This window comes from Sebastes umbrosus, chromosome 4, assembly GCF_015220745.1.
Source record: "Sebastes umbrosus isolate fSebUmb1 chromosome 4, fSebUmb1.pri, whole genome shotgun sequence".
Lineage (NCBI taxonomy): Eukaryota > Metazoa > Chordata > Actinopteri > Perciformes > Sebastidae > Sebastes > Sebastes umbrosus.
The window spans coordinates 15151573-15170939 of NC_051272.1; the positions used below are offsets into that span (position 1 = coordinate 15151573).

Here is a 19367-nt window from a genome sequence, read left to right on the forward strand (position 1 = left end):
TGCCATCTTCTGCCAACGTCAATCAGCAGGTTGCTTTTAAAACACAAGGGAATAAAGCTGCCACTCTTTAGTTAAACCCTTTCCCCCCTTTACTGTCTGTAAAACAATAAGTTAAAACGTCACTGACCTCTACTGAATTCAAGGTTCCTGTGTCCCAGAATATGCCTCTCTCGGTGTCAAGGATAGGTTAGCAAGTAGTTAGAATCAGTTTGATCCTTAACTTGTTCAATCATTGAGGTTGAGCCTTAATGTTTGCATATTAGATCACCTCACCTTCACTGGTAATAGCCAGATGGCAGCGACAGTCCGTGCACAACACTTATAAGTGGGGTCTGCTAGCAACAGCTGCCTGCTATGTTCCACTGCTCTACATGACTATATATACACCACAAGTCACTGCTATTTGTTAATAAAAATGTTTCTTTACTCTCCACACCGATGTTGAGCCAGATTGCTGGATCTTGGGGAACAAACTTTATACCAGACCAGCTTGACGTCAACTTTGATTACTTCATTTCTGAAGAATTCCAGATGTTTGAGTCTTCACTCGAGGGAATTGCAGGTACCTGCACTGACAGCATTTGGACCCATGTGCTGTTGCAAGGTAGAGTAAATATACACTCAGGGTAACATTAGAAAGATGTTTGAGGATATTTCATAATAATCACTTGTAAGTTTATGCAGAGGAAAAAAAAAAAATCTGGCTTCGAATGATTGCGGTTTGACAAGGGTTCTTCACCGTGAGAGTAACTGATCACTGATCACTTGATTGATGGATTGATATTTATATTATTATTTAAATACGGCCGTCACCTAGAGCACTTAAAACAGATCAGCCAATAAGGATAAATGTATTCAAGAGTTCTATAGGTCACCACACAACTACACATGGTTTGGTCACCTCTGCCGATAGATGACATGATTCAAGTGCGTCGATGCAGAGTATGCTGCATGCTGCTGACTTAGAAGACAAGCAGAAGTGAGTCCTGCACTAGAGACCCATCGCTGCTGCTTTTTGATGATACACGTTTGATGCTGTTTGATAGAACTGAAGTCAAGCTGTTTCCTTCACTTCTGAGAAAGTGTCTTTCTGGACTCCACTTTTGGCAAGGACTTCCAACATGATGTATTCTGCCACTGCCCTAGTGTCTGTGCCATGATATTGTCTCCTGGAGAGACTCAACAGACTGCATAAACAGTGTAAAATTCCACGTTTATTGCCCCTTAGCATGATCAGGACACGGATAGTCAGACCTGCTTTAGGTTAAGGCTCCTGTCTCCTGTTTTTTTAGACATTTTCAGTGGGAAAGAGTGATGTGGTTCACCATAGTATTCCCCAAGTCAAGAATCCATTGGCTCCCTGATTTAGCCCTGATTCTGCTAACTGTTAGGCAATCTGCGCAATAGGATGATCAAACTCGCATGGGTCTATGCACATTAGGAGTCAGGAATGTTTGGCTACATGACCACCTTCTAGCGTAGAGACAAGGAAGATCTACTGAGTCCACTGTCTCCAGAGAGAAGCATCACAGTGACCCAGTGACTCCAGAGTCTACAATCTTTGCTAGCTCAGTTGAAATGCTCTACATGTGGCAAACCCTCGGGTCAACCGCTGAGGTCCGAAGAGTCCAGTCACCAACCCGCCTGCCCCGAGGGGTTGTCCCAGGGACTATACTTTCAGAAATTGAAGGGCCATGCCTTGCTCTTTTTGCACAGTGGATAGTTACCACTGATGTGTGATAGATGAGCACCGCTTTAAGAATCTGTATGATATCAGATATCAGGTGCAAGGAAATTAAGGTCAGCACCCAAGCTCACAATTTGCTGTGTGTTCCAAAACAAGGAACACTACTATGAATTAAAGGTGGTGAGGCTTTCTCTCTTGCTAACCTTAGTGGCTAAATGAGCCTACTTCTCATTTGATTTATTACCTCAGTAATCATTGTAAACATGAGTTTATGGTCTCAATCGCTAGTTTCAAGTCTTCTTCAATACAGCATGAAGTTCATTTAGTAAGTTATGGTCCCATTTAGAGCAAAATAGACCATAAAGCAGGGTATGCTTTAGGGCGTGGCTACCTTGTGATTGACAGGTCACTACCACAGCGTTGTCCGGTCTGGGTGTTGCCTGTGTTTTCAGTTCATGAAAGTTGATTGTAATATTGTCGCCTAAAAATATTCATTGTTCAACGTTCAGTTGTACTTAGCTCCACCCTTTTGTGTCACTTCTGGTTGCAAAAAAACAAGATGGCAACGGCCAAAATGCCGAACTTGAGGCTTCAAAACAGCAGTCCACAAACCAATCGGTGACGTCACGGTGACTACATCCACTTCTTATATACAGTCTGTGGGTGGCAGATCATAGTAGGGCTGATAGCCATCTCATTATGTAGCCACCCTGCCAATACAGTTGTATTTTATTAATTACTGTATCTTGTTGTTAAGTTCGGACTATTGCACATGAGATGTTACAGAGAAGACCAACCTGTGATTTTGGCATGCCAAAATGCTTCTTTTTTTGCCATTTAAAATCAGCCATGAGGAACCTGAACCGTCACATCCTGACAGTCAGAACACCTTTTGTAGACGGTAACCTATAACTTCCCAACTCTGTGATCACAGCCTCCTAATGTGTTGCCCTGCCCTTCCACCCATTGCTGAATACTTAGTGGATAAAGAGTTGAACAGGGTTGAAAAGGTTCATCCTGATAGCCAGAGCATGAAAGTTTTATTGTGCAGTGATGCAAAGAGGAGTATAAGTCTACTGAGCCCCATTAGTGGTTTCAGCCAATAATCATAAAACTACAGTTACAACGGATAACTTTTGTTTCCCAACATTGGAATACATTTAGCCATCACATACTGTCTGTCAACCGTCTTATAAATACAGTAGTGTCTTCAATCCTCTCTGTGGTGGTGAGGCTGTTAAGCTCACTCTCTGAATGCTCTCAACATTATGTCATGGTATTACTGTAAAATGCATTAAGTATGTGTTGCACGGTTCTTTATTGTGTGTACAGTTCACAGTTCACTGCAGGCATACATGCCATCGATCATGTATAGTTGAGTTGCGCTGAGTCACACTTGCCGAGTCAAAGTGCACAACGGGGAGATGTTAAGGGAAAATATAAGCCGAAAAAAGGGAAAATGTAAAACATAGCATATGTTGTGGAGCAGGATTGAAACTCACTTGGCTGATTCCGTCGCCCCAGGGAGAGCTAACACTAAAATGCTCTTTGACCATGAAATGGCCCTGCCTGGTAATGGTGGTTAATGGCTGTACGGTGCAGTGGTGCCGAGGCTAGGCAGGAGGGAGACCTAACAGGGGCATCCTGCCTGCTCCAATAGGTCCCATCCAATGAAGGAAAAGGGGAAGGTTGGGATAGTAGCGATGTTTTGCTTGAAATTATAAATGTCAATGTGCCGTACTCAGGAGACTGTATGTGTGATGGGTAAATTTGGAGCATATTTGTTGGGTCAGAAAGAGAGAAACAACAAATAGTACTGTAATGTTTTCTACAAATAAGCACTAATAAAGACCTGGTGGAACCATGCTGTATAATGGAAAAATGTCAATAATTTAGAATATAAATATTCACGGTTCACTAAATGAGCCATTCCTTGTCCCGTGTAAAAGATTATTTTGTTTCCACTACCAGATTCAATATCATAAATGGTAATTTTCTAGGTTAATTTGACTCATTTAAAGGATACACCAAGCCAAGCAAATAGTACCAATATCATGTGACAGTGATTGATATCTACAGATATGATGGAGAAATGTAAGTAATGTAAATAAAGGTTCTATATACACTTTACCCATAGTTAAATGTTTGCCAGAATCTTTAAAAACACTACATTATTATCGATAACCAACGCTAACCCAACACTTCCGTGCACACTTGTATCAGATTAGGTTTGATTCAGTTGACCTTTTCAGATTAGTGCATATGTTTTACCCTTCGTCCTTTGACTCTTTGACTACTGAACTACAGCTGATGCTATTGTATGACTTGAAATGCCTCTGACTGCTGACATATTGCCCTCATCACTGCAAGGTTCCCCCAATGTGTCCTCAAGCTGAAATCCTGAAAGAGCAAAACCCAGGGGCAAGATGTGGGTATCAAGACCTCAACATAGCAATGGCATATCATGGGCCTACCACGGGCAGATGAGGTTACTCTCTGAAAGCCATCTGGCAATATAACATGTGACAGTACAGATGTAATGCTGGTATTGTAGCCTGAAAGTGTCTCTCTCTAAAGGTCATTATTAAGAGACAAGGCATTACACCACCAGACCTTGCAAGTAGCCTTGCCTTTGATAGGTGGATGGCTTAATAATGTGTTTCTTAATTCTTTTCAAAGCAGATAACAAATTTAGATTTGAGGAAATACAAGAAACCCACATTGATTAGTGAAAGGCTTAATTCAAAACTGCAGTAAAGTACCTTCTTTTGAAACATCTAATGATTTGACTTATTGACTTATACTTGATATCATTTTTCAGCAATGATATCACTGTAACACTTCAATGTTTATTCACAGTGTAAATTCTAACAGTGACCTGCGGTATTATGCTTATACTGTATATTGCTTTCTGGGAGTCATAATGCTTGTGCCCATGATCCCAATGGTCAAGTGTTTCTTTACACAGTAATTTACTGCTTACCATTGAGAATCTCTGGAAAACGCAGTAGAGATACTGTAAATTATACCGTAGCTTACTGGTGAAATTGCTGCCATTCATTTGCTGTAATTGTACAGTAAAAAGTTTTCCAGTGAAAAATACTCAGATTATCGCCTTTTTTTGTTGATATGGCAAACTTATTAGCAAACAGTTGCCTATAATACATCCAGCAGATACAGAAAAACATTCATTTGGTCTCCACATTCGGGAAATTAGCTGTTAAATGCTAAAATATGTTCACCAGTTAGTCGCTAAGCTAACTTTGTCTGTCTGCCGTTTGGTGCAGGGCAGGTAGTCTGCAGGGGTTTTGAGAGCTTATGTGCTGGCAGCAGCTCTCTGCTGCGGTCGAAAATGACGGCATGAGAGCGGTGAGGTTGAATCAAAACAATAAAGTTGCTGGCCGTTTAAACAAAATGATCTGAAAGACACTATATAGCATTGTGTAGCTGAGGGAAAAAGCAGAATTGGGTGATAATTCATTGTGGGTTCAGCACTACGAATGGCTGCTTTCACGTACATGTACAAGTCATCCATTGTTGATGTAAAAATATTGGTTATAGCTGCTTTGAAGAACCAATAAAATGTTGCATTTATGGACGAGGAAATGAAAAAGTGTCTCTTATCTGTGGTTTAAACATGCTTGAGTACTGGCATTTAGTACTGCTGCAAATCTTTACAGAATGAAGGAAAAAAAGCATTAGAATACACTGACTATGGTCATTTCAATTCAATTGCAATTTAAGCGTTTACTTCATTATTGAGTTACCAAACATGCACATATGCACATACATGTGCATGGACATATTGCATGTTATAAATAGCAGACACCTTTATGAATGGCAATATAAGTGCACAGACCTACACTTACATATGTCCGTGATTAAGACGCATTAAGAACTGCACAGCAAATCCAGTTTTAATCAGATTTGACGATGAGTCGTGACGAGGAAGTGAGTCATCAGCTGCGGCGCAGACATTGAGGGAAAGACGGAGACAACTGAGGGTTAAGCTGCAAACCTCTTCTGACAAACCTTGTCTGAGAACGCTTTAGTGGACAAAATGACAAGTGAAATATGGGGTCAACTATCAGTCATTCATCAATGAACCCATCCTGTCATCATTTGAATTTTGAGCACTAGGCAATATTAACCTTCTTAAACCCCGAGTCGCATAGGACGGCTTGGCGATGCCTAAGACTGACAGGCACAGTATCAAAGTAACTGTTGGGTGTCAGTGTTATAAATGCTTTCAGTCACATAAAGCCATGGATGAAATGGTACCAGCATGATGATGGGCACTTGAAGAGCTCTTCATAAAAGTCTTATCCTAACTGCTTCTATACACTGAGGCTTTGGCAAGTCTACAGCATATGTGGACTCTTGAGACATAAAATTTAAGTGCTATTCTTTGTGAGGATATTTTAAAACAATTACTAACTTTTGTCTCATACAGTGCTTGGCCTTTGTGCTCTAATAGATAGTTCTGCCAAGTAAAGCTGCCAAGGGGCCATACCAACGCTCAAGGCTGTTTAATCTAATCGTTATGATCTATATGAGTGGACAGAGCAATGTGGCCTCAATGTATATAGAGGGTACTTCTGTGACCTCAGCTGACCTAAAAGTTCACTGGTCTTAAGTTAGTCTGAGATAAAGTTACATCCAGTGGGAGCTGGGTGATATATCCACTTACTGCCATCGCCCTGTGGGAAATGCGGTTGACACAAGGAGCCGTGACTTCTAACACTATACAATATTAACAATGATACACGATCAGCAGGCTCCGAATGTAAACGATAGCTTTATCACGTTTGCTATCTTTGTATAATAATAACGGGAGAGTTTGAAATGGCAGCTCTCCTGTCCTGCATGCATTTAGCTGGATTATATTCTCTGTTGGTAAATTACTCCCTTTGGAGAGAGAAATTAACCTCAGATTTCCATATCAAAGCGTTATGAATTGAGCCATTTTCCCTGCCCTCCCGTTCTGGTGAAAAAGAGAGAGTGGAAGGAGTCTGTAGAAGTAGCCTGCAGTGATACGCCGGCCGTACAGGGCTCCTTTCTTACAGGAGCAACACTCCTAACAGAGAGAATCAGCAGCTTTCTACTGAAGCGGAGAATGAGATCACTGGGCTTTTTGTGCAAGGTCAACTCCGAGGCAAGACACATCGTGTTTAAAATTCAGCCCTATCCTCGCCGAGCACTTGAAACACACTGTGCCAGCCGGGGAACCTGCTCGCCATTATGCAAAGAGGCGGCGGGCTTAAAGTAAATACGTAATCTTAATGAATGCTGAGATCTGTGGAGGTGGGAGTGGGGGGAGCCCAAGTCAAGTAGAGAAGGGTCAGAAACACAGGGTGAATAATCCTGTGTGTCAACAAGACACAACCAGCTCTCTCTATCCCAATATGTAGCCATGTTTACAGTAAACAGATGCAAAAGTTTGATGTTGTATTGCGAAATATGAAAGAATTTTTTTTCTTTTTCATGTAAGAAAGTGTTGAATACCTGGTCGTATGTAGCCTAGAGGTCGGACAAAAACAATTCTAATTACTGATGGAGATAAAAGAGGTTTATGATAAATCAACAGATGCTAATGGATACTAATAAGGGAAGGTAATTATGTTTCTGCTAACAATAGGGTATTTAACTTTTAGATTATTAAACATTAAAACAATTAACCTTATGTTCATTTCTGCGACTAAAGAGCCTGCTTATATTTGTCTCATACGTTGTGACCTATGTCACTGGCCCCAACTTGTCTCAGATGCATAAATTTAAAACAAAAGGACAGCCATTAGATGACATGTCACACAATATAGGGGTCTTGTTCTGGCCCCGTGCCTGCTGGCTGTGTCCTTTGCTTTGCCCACTTTGCTCTGCGAGACTGCCAGGACATTGAGCCTGACACATCAGAACTGCTGCTCTCTTGGTGCCCTCTTTCATTCGCACTATCACAGAGTCAAAGCCTGCAGAGACGGAGCTGTCCAGAGACCGAGCCCTGCTGGGTTTGACTGGGCCAAGATCCGATCAAGCCTCGAGGAGCGGGTCATCCTCTTCCCTGACTTCTACTTGCTATGATCTCTGAACCGATTCTAAAAGGCCTCTGACTTGATTTGAGCAGACAGTCCCCCCTTGAAAGCAGCCTTTGGTTTGGCTTCTGTAGCCTGGAACGGGAAGAGCAGGGTCAGGCTGCACACAGGCAGGAGAAAGCTCAAGCAAAGGCAGTGTAAAAGGGGGGTGGGGGGGAGGAGAAAAAAAAAACAGAGCTGATAGCCATGCTCCAGGTGCAGATGGCACACTGTTTTATGTGTGGCCTCAATGGATTATGTCAGCCAAGCTACTGGAGGCATATAATATGGAGAGATCACACAAAAACATTGTCAACCAAAATTCAAAGATTCATTAACAAAGGTCATCTCCATGACAGCAAACGCCTAATAGATGGCCAAGACTCTTGAAGTCACCACGAGGATAAAAGCAGGCTGGATAAAGGAGCCTTGAAATGAGGACAGGAATTGTAATTTTTTACAATCTCACAAAAGATTTGTACAGTAAATTATACTGCATTCATGCAGGATTTTAGTGACAACGTCTCATTAACATGAGATTTAAGCGAGTCATTTGAAATAACAATTTTCAAATGAAATGCACCACGTCACATGTAAGATGTACGATACATGGAAACCTTCTAAACAAAAGGAACAAGAGAGCACTTTGAATAAAATGGCGCTTACTGTATGAACAGAGTCAGAATAGTTTATTCAAGGGGTCCAATTATTAGCTACTTCTACACATTGTGATGATATGATCAAGGCGGACACTGCCCCTAAGGAGCCGGGGCTGAAGCAACCCTGAAAACCAATAATGGTCAGAGGTCAGAAGAGGGGAAGCAAAGATCCAAGTCCCATCCTATTGTGTGACATGTTTCCTTCGCCTGCTCGCCCCAAAGGCTTAGTGTCAGTGTTAACACTTCAAACACTCAATATCTTCACAAAACACAAAGGACACAACTGCTTGCCATCCACATCATTTCTTCCAGGAACAGAGATATGGATCCTTCCCAAAGGTCACTGCCAGCTGAAGTTTCAATGATTAAGCAACGCTTTGTTGTTTGACTTTTTTCCCTGAAGCAAAATCTACTTTTAGGTGCAAATTGAGTATGTTTGTTCAATATTATAAAATCAAATTGAACCACATTTTTATATGTCAACTTTAAATTATAATGGGTGGATAACCTATTTTATAATTTAAAGGTGGATAATCAAAATGTCAATGAGGAAAGAATATATTCAGAACCCAGATTGCCTTTTTTTAAATGCATATCTGTATAAGTAGTATTATTATTGCTTGCCAATACTGCAACAATGATTCAAACAGTGATAATGTATAAATATGCAGAGGGCAGTTTGAGTGGGTGACTATAACACACCTACATATGTTCCTTACTATGAGTTCATTTTTTTCTAGTACAAGGGTGATAGCTTTCTCTCTGGAACTTTCCTCGTCCTGCCACTCTTGAACCCATGAATACTGTGTGCCTGCAAGCTACGCTGCCACTGGAGCTCCTTCAACAGCACGCTCCTGAATCAGTCAAAAGACGGCATTGTTACCAGACAACTGAGTCCGCCGTCTACTCTGTTACACATTTATGGAATCATGCACCAGAACGCAGACAATGTCGTCGGCTAATCTCACAAGACCGGGATCCAATTTCAAGCAGGCACGGGTGATTCAAGAATCAATCTGGTTAGCTTCCTGTTTTTAGCCTGCTGCTGTTATACTCTGGGTGTAACTCAAAGGGATCTCCAGTTTCACTGGAATGTGTTCCTGCTCCTAAGGTGGTGATAAAACACCTTATTTTATGGGTCGCTGATTACTCACTGTACCCTGATGTGTGTGTGCTGATACCAATCTTTTGCAAGCACAGAACCAGAGGACTCTCCATATTTACAGGAGCCTCCAATTTTTGCATCTCTTTCCCATTTTTCCACACACACATAAAAAATAAAGAAAAATCTGTGGCGGATAAATATATAATTGTTTGTTCAAGTGTGTTTTGCACAGTATGAGACCTTCCGATTGCTGCACCAAGTAGAATGCACTGCAGGCAGTCTCTTGAGGGAAGGTCTCATTTTCTGCCTCCCGCCGTGAAATATTCAGTCCGGCCTGAAATAATATGGGACTCGTTTCAAGGCTTAGCACTTTTCAAATATGCTGGCAATAATGGACAGGGCATCAAATGAAGCACAGCCTCTCCGAGCACGGGGAGCAGAGGTTTTGAATCCACAGCCAGGGTTTCACATAACACCACAGACAGTTGAAGTGCTGTCTACATATATGGCGTAGTGATTAGTTATTGGTGGGATGAGCCTGTGAATTCTTGCCAACATTGATTCAGTCATACTGTACAAGGTCTTTGGTTCGGGAATATTTAATACAAATCCCAATATTATTTCTAAATACCTAAGTAGGATACTGTAGAGTGCCAAATTATAATTCCATATTTCTCTGCTTTATGCATATCATCAGGGAATCTGAATTTCATTCAGTCTTAAAAAGAAAAAGAGAAGAAAATCAAGGGTGCACCATAAATGCACAGAGATGGAGTGCAGAAGAATGTTATAGAGGAGGCTTTGGTGAAAGGATTCAAGGATTTAACAATCCCACATCCTCTCAGCCTGTCCTTCATCTCTAATAATCAAGCTTGGCCACAGAATATCCCTCTGGATGGGAAAAAAACATGTTGCCTGTCCGCCTCTCACTCATCTTTAGACTGCCAGTCTTGGGTCTTCCTCTTGAAGTCTTCTGTCACATTTATGGCTTCAAACGCTAAGCGCAGCCTTTTTTAACTGACTGCCATGTCTTTAAAGCTAGATATCTTTTTTGTACTACATTAGCATGAGATGAAGGGCAGCGCGTCTGATGCAAAGGAAGCCCTGAGAAGGCTGGACCACAGACACTGTGTGAACTTGTTTGTTGCTGTACACCAAAGGCCACCGAAACAAGCCAACTGGTTTCAGCTCAGGTGAAGTAAAATGGTGTAAGTCCATAGCGTTTCTGCATATTCATCGGCACTCTTAGCGCAACTTAAGACAAAACTATAGTGCTTGAATTTGATGTATATATGGTTCACAGATGAAAGTCATATTTAGATGGATGCAGGCAGGTCCAATTTGTAATTACATACTATATTCACAAGCTATAGAGCACACTGTATGGTCCAAAGTTACAGTGTGTTGGTGTGTGAAGGTGACAAACGGCTCTCTGTTACACGTGAGGAGGAAACCCAGTGACATCTCAGCATACATGCTCAATTATCTATAATATAGCCTATTAATCAAACAAAGCTAATAAACAAAACTCTTGTCATCGGCATTAGGATACATAATCATTCAGAGAATACTGATAGGATCTATCTATCTATCTATCTATCTATCTATCTATCTATCTATCTATCTTTCTATCTACAGTATTTATCTATCTATCTATCTATTGTTCTATTGTTCTATTGTTCTTACAATATTACACTCTGAAATGTAGTGAAGTAGAAATATAAAGATATATTGTAGCATGAAATGCAAATATTCCTATAAAGTACAAATACCTCAAAAGATACATACTAGTGTTTATTCACACAAAACTATGTTGAACTATAGTACACATACTGAGTATGGAGTGCATATCTATCTATCTATCTATCTATCTATCGTTTTTACAATATTACCCTCTGAAATGTAGTGAAGTAGAAATATAATAATATAATGTAGCATGAAATGCAAATGTTCCTATAAAGTACAAATACCTCAAAAGATACATATTAGTGTTTATTCACAAAAAAGTATGTTGAACTATAGTATGTTGAGTATGTAGTGCATATCTCTCTATCTCTCTATCTCTCTATCTATCTATCTATCTATCTATCTATCTATCTTTCTATCTATCTATCGTTTTTACAATATTACCCTCTGAAATGTAGTGAAGTAGAAATATAATGATATAATGTAGCATGAAATGCAAATGTTCCTATAAAGTACAAATACCTCAAAAGATACATACTAGTGTTTATTCACAAAAAAAGTATGTATCTTTTGAGGTATTTGTACTTTATAGGAATATTCGCATTTGCTTGAACTATAGTACACATATTGAGTATGTAGTGCATATCTATCTATCTATCTATCTATCTATCTATCTATCTATCTATCAAATGATACTCATCTAAAGAAGTGTGGATGAAAACAGTCGAGTACTGCACAGTAAAAAAACATTATATATAAATACCATTTTTTTTCAATAATAGTTATATACCCTACAATAATATGTTTTATTTTGTGCGCTCTTACAATAAAACCTTAAACAAAAATAAAAAAAAATAAAAACCTAAATAATAATAATAAAAAATAACTAGATATATTCTAAAAAAAAAGTTTGGGGTTTGAAAACTTGAAAAAAGAGTTGCTTTATTTCTTGCATGGCCGGAAGGCAGCCGTGACTGAGAGCTCCAGAGGAGGAAGAAGAAGAAGAGGAGGAAGGAGCTCCAGGAAACCGGATCGTCCACTGAGCGGCGCCGCAGCCCGCAACTTCCCCTCCCAGCAGCCCAGCGAGCAGCTCAGCCAGCCGGCGCTTCCTCTCTCTGCAACCCGCTGCAGGGCCAATCCGCTCACACTCACACTCACTCCGTGTTGGGTTACAATGACAAGGGCCCTGTCTGAACCGCGACTTTTAGAAAGATAATATTACAGGTAGGTGCAAGCCACGGACCGTGTCACTATCGATAGACAAATTAAGCATTGAAAAACAAGACCGTGACCCAGAAATTCTCGCTTTAATCGGGTCACCGTGCTTGTTTTCAGCACTGAGTGATAATGGCACCTCTCACTGTCCTTAGCATTTGAAGTCCCCTTACCGCAACCTGTAGCTTTTGGGGCAGTGAAAATTGTCCAGCTGGACGCCTTGTATTTCCCCCTATTGGTTGCCTTTGTGTGTTTGGAGCCATGTACACCTGCCTGCTGATAGCTTTCAACGTGCTTTTTTTTTTTTTTTTTAAAGCTAGTTGAAGGTCAGTTGTCCTCTAATGAGCTGCTGTGAGGATTTGTATCAGCAGAGCTATATAAAACCAAGGATGTGGATAAATGTGTATAAATGTAATGTAAGTTAAATGAAAGTGCATTTAAAGAAACAAGGATGGACTCATTTTCTGCAATATTTCTTTTGTTTATATTGGTGGGTGTTTTCTTATCAGCCTCACTCGCATGTATAGGGATGCACCGATGTGACTTTTTTTTTAGTTCCGATACCGATAGCGATACCTGCAGGGATTTGGGTATCGTCCGATACAGAGGATCGATCCGATACCGGTGTTTTAATGAATAAGTTGTATGCCTCACTGTGTAGAAGTGACTGGGATCATTCTGTTATGTGTAAGGCAACTTGACGTAAACATTGCTTTCCTAACTTTTTAAAACAAAATGTGACAAATCAAATACATAGATATAAATTTAGTGAATTGTTATTTATTATTAAAATAATACATCATACACACAAAAAAAATCTTCAAAATTACAATTCAGATGTAAACATTTTTAATGCAACAACAAATTGGTGAAAACTGTTTATAGTATATAAAAGAATAGAATTTAATAGATCGGCATTGTCACCGATACCCGATCCAGCTACTTGAGTCAGCGTCAGCCCGATATCCGATCCGGTATCTTTGCATCCCTACTTGCATGCTTTTTTTTTAAAGACTCTTAAAGAAGAATTGAGCAGATCATTGTAACCCTCTACAATGTGCTGGAGGACTCTACTGATTCAAGTCAAGTGAGAAGCTGCAGTAAAAGAAGGGTAAACTTCCCTTTTTTATGTTGCACATGGGAGAAATAGCCTGAAAAAGTCCAAGTAGGCTTGTCGGGCGTCGAAAGAAAAACGCTGAGATGCAAGCGGAGATTTCTCTGAAATAGGCCGAACAGAGAGCGTTTTGCTCCTACAGGGTTTTGTTCAGGGTTCCACTGAGAAAGCCCAATGCAAAGTGGGCCTACAGCCAACTGGGATGGATTGTAGGGTGGAACCTAAACAGATGGGAAATAGTATAAAGGTGAACACAAGGTCAATCTGAGCTTCAGTGATAAAGCTGTGGGCACTGCTCATAGCAGTGTTTTAAAAGTTGACTTAAGAAAACAGATTGTGTGGTCAGAATAAACTCTTAAGACCATATTGGGCCTTTTTTTCTCCCTCTTTTGTCTAGATTGCCACAGGCGGAAGCAGCAGACACCAAATGGTCAAAAAATTGTTATCATTATGTTTGTCTGGAAATCAGCAGAATGGGGGTGTTGATTTCCAGCGGGTGGGTTTTCCTTTGTCCCTTTTGTTTTTTTTTGTTCTAACCCAGATTTTCATGTTTAACAGGCCCACAGCTGATCCATCTCCCAGTGCACAATCCAGACAGAGGAGGTTAAAGCACTCTGAACGCATGGGACCATATTGCAGGTAATTAATATGTCAGCTCAATGATGAACTTCGTCAATACATCTATCACCATACTTACTTGTAACTGGAGTAGCTCGTGGGATGCTGCAGAGAGCGCAGACTGAGAGTACATTTGTCCATTAGTAAACACTTCATAGTGTGTGTTGTGATTGGGGAGGTAGCGGGGCTCTTCTCTGTCCAGTCGCAGTCATTTTCGCCCGTCACCTCCTCATCGCTGTAAAAACACTTGCTGTGGTTTGGTAGATTAACAGAGAGCCCCCTAATGGAGTAATTACACCGAGCCAAACATCTATTTTTCACCTGTGCTCTGCCATTATTCTCTGTCCCCTATCCACTCCATTGGAAGTCACTTACTCTCCTTACAATGAGTTATCATTGACTGCCATTTAGACGTTCTGGAGCAATTTGTCTTACTGAGGCCACGCGCTGGCCTCATTGCAAAGAACAATCATTCTCCCTCCAATATATAAAACATTCATGGGGAAAAGGAAGAGAAAATGCCCCACAAACAGATAGTAGAGAGTGGCTAATAGATACTATAAAGGTGACAGACAAGGAAAATAATGTAGGAGATTACTGGAGCAGGAACAAGCCTGCACAACCAGTACAAAAGCTTCAGGGACTGTAAAAAAAAGAATCCTTCACGAGACAAATGTGTTAAATGGGTAGTATGGCAGCTATTGGTGGTGGTAATTGCTATTGCAAACAAACTATAACTCTCAATTTAAAATCTTTATTTTGCAATTGACTCTATTTTTCTTTCATTTATTGTCATATTTAGTAAATGTTCAGCCATTCTAGTGTCATATTTAGGTCCATGTTTCGCTTTTTGGTTGATTCTTCTTGTGTGCTTGATATTGATTGACTTTAAGTCCTTGATTCTCCACTGATGGTGTATTCAAGCTCTAGGTAATTTGTTTCTATGTGGTATGTAAAGAGGAAACCTTTTTCATCTCCTGGCCTGAAGGTCATTTTACCGAGTCGCACCAAACTAATGGGAATAATATAGAGGATTGTACAGTACATTGACATTTGAAGAAATGCTATGTGCAAGGTTAGATTTCCCCTTTTATGAGTGCAGATACACAGTTCTTTTGGAGCATTTACTACCTCCATTTAGCATAGTTTTGTTATTATTCAACTATGAATCAGTTCAACACACAGAAGATGAGCATTCATTTTCGACGGTGGCTCGACTGCTGTGCACAGTCCAGCACACATCCCATTCTGCCTCCCCAGACTGGGGGTTAATCACGTTCGTAACTGAGTGTTTTGTTAGATTAGTCTCTCTCACTGCTTAACACAATGACAAACAACCATTATTCTTTTTTCTTGCACTGATAATCGGGACAACTTAAACATTTCTTACTAGCACAAGTGAAACCATTAATCCTGGGTGATACTGCTGATAAGTGGTGACTTTGGAGTAATGGCCCTGTCACCTTAAAGAAAAGAGGGAAAATTTGAACAATTAAAACAAGATGCCCGTTATATATTTTGTGCATCCCGTCTCTTTGTATCATCAGGAGGGATCCGTCAGTGGTAATAGACTAAATAATGGAATGTGTTTTTGTTGATTATGGATTATAAGGAAGATGTCCTCCATATAAAAAATGATCAGTTTAAATACTTACTGACAAACATGCTTATGTAATATTTCAGTGTCATGCATATTAATATTGAATGAAAGATAATTTTGCCTCTGGAGCTGCAATGATTAGTCAAATAATCGATAGACGGAAAATGAATCAGGTAACTATTTTGATTACAGATTAACTGTTTAAGTCCATTTTCAAGCAAAAATGGCAAAAAATATGAAACAAATATGGGAATTTGCTGCTTTTTCTTGTCTTCACTCTATGAATTTCTTTGGGTTTTGGACATTTTATGACCTCACCTCGGGTTCTAGCGCTGTCAATCGATTAAAATATGTAATCACGATTAATCGCATGATTGCCAATGATCAGTCACATTTTGTATCCGTTCAAAATGTACCTTAAAGGGAGATTTGACAAGTATTTAATACTCTTATCTACATGGGAGTGGAGAAATATGCTTGCTTTATGCAAATGTGTGTATGTATTTATGATTGGAAATCAATTAACAACACAAATCAATGACAAATATTGTCCAGCCAACATTTAGCAAAAGTTCGAAGCGTTATTTAACCTCCTTCGCGACAAGCTAGTATGACACGGTACCAATGGATTCCTTAGGTTTTCTAGTTTCATGTGTTACCAGTATCTTCACTCTAGCTTTAATACTGAGCTCGCTACAACCTCTGAAACATTGATTGCATTAATGCGTTAAAGAAATTAGTGGCGTTAATGTGAATTTGCGTTATTGCGTTTTTATCGCGTTAACTTACATAACACTTTATTGTATCATATTACATTTTGGCCCCATGAAACGTCTTCTGATACGTTGTGTTTTCCTACAGCTGAAGATGCGCGACGGCTTCACAGTCCAAGAGGCCGTAACATGAACAGCTAGAGAAGTCCATAAAGGAAAGTGTTAAAACGAATAAGAAACCACAGCCAAATGGCTTGATAGAATAGTAGTGCTGCATGCAGGAGGTACATACCAATAGTAACATGTCTGAAACCACATATGGGAAGGCATCGATTCATTTCTATCCTAAAAATACTGTGCACGTTACTCTGCTTTCCCAAACACACAGTTGTGCCATATACTGCACTTTAATGTCCTTCAGTTGTATTTACAGGCAGTCCAATGTGACTACAGTGTGTGTTGTTGTTGTTGTGATACACCAGTCACACTGTATGACTTGCCCTGCACCCTTTGAATACCTTTTTAATGTGGACTGGAAACGTGATAACTGTTTAAATAAGAGCTAACCACCAGCGCCATGAGGAAATATTTAAAGACTTCACATAGGCTAATTGAAATTCTCTCAGTTTAATCGTCTTCACCATCATACTGTATGTTCTATCTGTCATTATGGCCGTCTGCAGCACTAATCAGCTGTTGATGTAGCTTCCTAGAGGTGTTACACTATAACTGACAGGATGATAATAAACACGCATAATTGAGTTTTTGATTGATTATGATTTTAGATTATCTTCCCATTTTCATTTAACGACTTCAGCTATCTTGACATTAAGGAAAAAGATGTATTCGTCGCACTGTACATTCGGTCAGGTTATATTGTTAGCCTTCTTGTCAATTTGATGATAATAACTTTGAACACAGTTGGATTCTCTCTGACTTTATTATTAGAATAAGACAAAAACATGCCTTCTTAATTGCTAAAGGCTGCTCAAGATGGGAAAATCTGTTTAAGTTTGAATCATTTGTGTTCTTGTTTGTTTCATCAAGCACACTGACTAAAACAGGACACTCGCTAAAAGTAAAGTAGAACTAATTAGCCAATTGAAGTTAGCGCATAACATCCTTTAAAACAGATGTTGAAGAAAAACACTTTTACCACCTCATTTAGTCTTCATATGTCCTTACTTTAGAATTCAATTTAATCTAAATCTTTAGCTAACATCTAAACAACTATAGGTCATGCTTATACCTCTGTGTCTCTAGGTTTTGCTGCTCGTGTAGTACAACTTGAGATATAGAAATGTCAACTTGTATTTTGGTTTAGGAATGGTAAGGTTAGTGTTGGCGCCCATCATCGCTGGGGGTCATCTGGCTCCATCAGGAGAACCAGTTTTGAAAAACTACCTTTAATTGTCCTGGATGTTGGTCATTGGTTGGAACCCTGAGTATATTATAATAAAATAATGTTTTCATACTTCTTAGCTTCCTGCTCTACTATACTATTATCTGTTAGTGTTTCATCCTACATGCCAAACTCACCATTCCTTGGCGGCGACACAGTCCCAGGCACTTGATACTTAGTATTTCTATGGCCGTAGCTCTGTTTTGATCAAAGGGGGTTCAGGGGCCTAAGTTTCAAATCCCCCAAAGCCCATTTTGGCTACTCTTTGTTTAGCCCATTGGCATTCTGACCCCATGCTTCTTAGACTTTGAACTCAAAGCTTGGAAAAGCCGTATCGCTTCTTTAAACACATTATCAGTGGGCTAGGTTTTAAGAATATCACTAATCATCTTAAGGTTTTAGTGCAGTGTGGCAGTATCGCTCAAGCCTCGGGGCCCATTTACTGGCATGGTCACTGTCGGGAAACGTTTCTGTGAAATATACGATAACTTAATGGCAGCGTTATTGGTGTTTTTGTAAGTTTATGCATTTCATATTAGAGCAGCTTGAATCTACACTGCTGCAATAAGTCACTGTAAAAGTGAAATTGTTTAAACGTTATACCAGGGTGGGTGCAGTTTTGTGGAAAATACGGCACTTGAAAGAAGTGTGATGTTTCTAAAATCAGTTGAGGTATGGCATGACTGCTTGTAGCGTCTTAATACAGGATGCTCAGTATTTATTTACTTTCATTTCACTTATTTAGCTCAGATGATTTAGCTTTCATAGTGTGTTGTGTTAAAACTCGCCCCTTACACATCAGAGATCTTGACTTGGAAGTTTAATTCAAACGGTTAATGCTGCAGTTTAATAAATAATGTATGTATTACTGTTAAGAAATTGGCATGGACTGCATACATTTAGAAAGGGTGATACAGCTTGTTGCATATTATGCAACGATTATACAAAGTGGAAAGGGATCAGATTTCTGTAGAAGCTGCTTGCTGCTAAGTGTTGCATAATCAGTGCTTGCAAACACAGTAAACTATGTTTATCAGTCAAGCTGCTTGATTTTTTATTTTTGCAGTCATTTTTCTAAATTTATAGTTTACCATTCGTCTGAATGGAAGCAGTAGAGGATGTTTTTGTTGCGGTACTAGTAATTATTGGCACATTATTTTTAAAGCAACAACCCATAGTAGAGGTATAAAATAGGAGAAACCACAAATCTAATAGAAATAGAAAGTTTGAAGGGATTTATGAGTGCAGTCTGAGTTTTGACAATGTTTTATTTCATTATTTATACAGTATGTTATATTTATGGTCATGCTCTTGTCTAAACTAAATCGTTGTGAGAATGTTTGTTTCGTTGTTAAAAAGACGGCCCAATCAGGTATGTTTCTGAACACGTTGAACACTACCTGGATGAACAGGTGAATTAGCTGCAGTGCAACATGTAATAGTTGTTGATGATACTGTTCAAAACACAATTTAAACTTACAGCATCATAGTTTAAATGAA

The 19367-nt window shown here is 39.6% G+C and overlaps 1 long non-coding RNA gene across 2 annotated transcripts in view; it reads left to right on the top strand.

Annotated features, from left to right (window-relative positions):
• The window catches only part of LOC119486161, a 73628-nt gene extending 56945 nt beyond the window's left edge, over window positions 1–16683 (top strand). Inside the window, exons 2-4 of one of the 2 annotated variants that reach the window (XR_005206470.1) lie at window positions 12170–12429; window positions 14093–14173; window positions 16614–16683. This is a non-coding gene — a long non-coding RNA (uncharacterized LOC119486161). The remainder of the gene's footprint in view (window positions 1–12169; window positions 12430–14092; window positions 14174–16613) is intronic. The other variant, XR_005206471.1, reaches the window with a different exon arrangement.
• Window positions 16684–19367: the final 2684 nt, after the last annotated feature.